The following is a 2,799-nucleotide window of genomic DNA, read 5'->3' as shown; positions in this document are numbered from 1 at the left end:
ACCAAGAATTCTTAAAACACCTTTTTGTCATTAGGGGTTTTAATGTTGCGAATTGCATCCAGATGTTTTTGTTGCGGCTTGATTTGACCTTCCGAAAGAACATGACCCATAAACTCAACTTAAAGTTTTCTATACTGAACCTTGTCAGGGCTAAAACGTACTCCAATGGATTTTGCGCGATCTAATACCTTTAACAATGTTTAATCGTGCTCATCAAAAGTGTCTCCCAATATTCCAATGTCATAAAAGTATACAATTACATTGGGAATGTCTCCAAAAATTTGTATCATATTTCGTTGAAACATCTCAGGGGCACTATTGATTCCAAACGGAACACTATTAAACTTGTATCGCCCAATAGGGGTCATAAAGGTCGTCAATTCAGAACTTGCTTCTTCTAGCTCCATTTGCCAGAACTCTTGGGACAAATCAAGAATGGTAAAAACTTTCTTTTGAGAAAGTTCTACCATTAAGTCATATATGGTAGGATTCAGATAGTGTTCTCGATTAAAGTGGTTTAAGTGGTTTGGGGTCCAAACAAAGTCTAATCTTTCCATTAGGTTTCTCTACAATTTGTAAATTATTTACCCAGCTAGTGGGATGTGTTACCGGCAGCTTTCCTAGTCCCTCAAACAATTGCTTAAATCTGTCCACAAAAGATTCTTTAGTAGCAGGCAAGTTACACAATGAGTCAATATTTAAATGTTTGATTAGCTTTAATTCAACTGAAGATTCAAGACCTAATATAGGTTCGCATTTATTTTCTACCACTAAAAATTCAATATTCTTACATGTTTTTGAGTTTAAATCAGTGCAGCTTGCTGTTGCTATTCCGTAATTATTAACTTTAACATTTTTGTAATAAAAAATTATGAGAATTTCTTGTTTAACTTCAAGTTTGAGAGCTTTCACTATATCTATTGGAATACAATTGACATCTGCGCCAGTATCCACTTTAAGGTAATGTCTTTTCCATTAATATCTAAGGTCTTTGTCCATTAAACTCGGTTTAGTCCAAAACCACTTATTCTAAAATTAAAATCAGTATAATTTACTTGTTTATTATCTTTGATAGATTTGTCTGTACCTGATTTCAACCAGTTTATTGTAGCTCCCTTGGCTAGCTTGTGATCCCCTTCCACTAATGACTTGGCTTTGCTGTTGGTCACTCAATTTTCCACTTGCTTGTTGTTGATGTCCATGCGCTTCTTTTGTTTGCTGTATTTTACAAAGTGTCCAGATTTTCCGCAGACATGGCACATTATCCATTTAGCCTTGCACTCCGATGGATGGTTATAGTTGAAAAGCGCCCCACAGCATCGGCGAGTTAATGCGTTGATCGAGTTGTTTTCCACAGACTTGGTTTTTTTCTGCACATTTTAGTAGCTCGTTGATTTTTGTTGCTGCTTCAAACGCCTTACATTCATTGATGATATCCTCCAACTGCTTATTCTTTGCGTCCAGCAGTTTAAGCTGTAATTTTTTATCGTGTACACCAATTATGACGTGATCGAAGAACATTCCAAGAATGACTGTCCGTCACTCTGCATGACATTGTTCAACTTGAAGGATTCCATCGTGTTGTTCTTAAATGGAATGCTATAGTCATCAAAAGCTTTAATTACTTGATCCAATGAACGGATTAAAACTGCCACCATGCCATTTGCAGTTTCGTCGGCGAGTTAATGCGTTGATCGAGTTGTTTTCCACAGACTTGGTTTTTTTCTGCACATTTTAGTAGCTCGTTGATTTTTGTTGCTGCTTCAAACTCCTTACATTCATTGATGATATCCTCCAACTGCTTATTCTTTGCGTCCAGCAGTTTAAGCTGTAATTTTTTATCGTGTACACCAATTATGACGTGATCGAAGAACATTCCAAGAATGACTGTCCGTCACTCTGCATGACATTGTTCAACTTGAAGGATTCCATCGTGTTGTTCTTAAATGGAATGCTATAGTCATCAAAAGCTTTAATTACTTGATCCAATGAACGGATTGTAACTGCCGCTGACGTTGATCGTTTTGATGACGTCACTTTGGCGCCCACCATGCCATTTGCAGTTCCGTCGTTCGAGAACAGCGTGATGCAAATTTCCGTCACCCTTGGTCCAGCAAGCCAAAGAAAAGTTGCAATATTCTGTGCTTCTGTGTCCGTATCTTTTCCTGACACCATGTAATAAGCCTGATTGGCTTATTATTAAAAGATTTAATTATTTAGTTTATCGTGGCGCGTCTGCTTTTTAGCGTCCCTTTTATTCAAGTATGGCAGCATATTCTTAATTATATAATAATAATAGTTATCGATAGTAATATGCTAAAATGGTACATTAACGTTATATACTAAACATTAATATACTAATAATGTTATCTTATTACACTTGCAACTGCTGTTGTGAGCGTTCAAACCAAAAATGGCGAGTTTGTATTTGCTCGAGCGTTGCTCGACTCTGGTTCAAAAATAAACTTTGTGACCGATGAGCTCGCTCAGAGGCTCAAAATAACAAGAGAGGACGTGTGCATGAGCTTGCGAGGCATTGGTGTGACTAATGCCCAAGTCACAAAAAAAAATACACACGGTTGTGAAGTCGCGAGTAGGGAACAGCCAGTTGTCGGCCGATTTTTGGGTCCTGAAAAATATTTCTGATAATCATCCGGATCAAACACCAGCGGGTGGAGGGTTCCTGAAAATATTCAGTTGGCAGATCTGTTTTTTTTTTAAGCCCCGAAAAAATTGATATTCTTATCGGCGCAGATACGTTCTTTGAACTTTTATCTATTGGCCAGATAAAGCAACTTC

At 37.4% G+C, this 2,799-nt stretch overlaps 1 long non-coding RNA gene across 1 annotated transcript; it reads right to left on the bottom strand.

The window, feature by feature from the left end:
• Window positions 1-695: 695 nt before the first annotated feature.
• Window positions 696-1,237, bottom strand: LOC128253418 (uncharacterized). The gene is made up of 2 exons (XR_008267447.1): window positions 1,088-1,237; window positions 696-1,029 (listed from the first exon to the last, which is right to left on the bottom strand). It is a non-coding gene; the product is annotated as an uncharacterized LOC128253418 (long non-coding RNA).
• Window positions 1,238-2,799: the final 1,562 nt, after the last annotated feature.

Source organism: Drosophila gunungcola (assembly GCF_025200985.1).
Source record: "Drosophila gunungcola strain Sukarami chromosome 2L unlocalized genomic scaffold, Dgunungcola_SK_2 000008F, whole genome shotgun sequence".
Lineage (NCBI taxonomy): Eukaryota > Metazoa > Arthropoda > Insecta > Diptera > Drosophilidae > Drosophila > Drosophila gunungcola.
The sequence above is the reverse complement of the archived record's forward strand: the minus strand, read 5'-3'. Positions and strand labels throughout refer to the sequence as shown.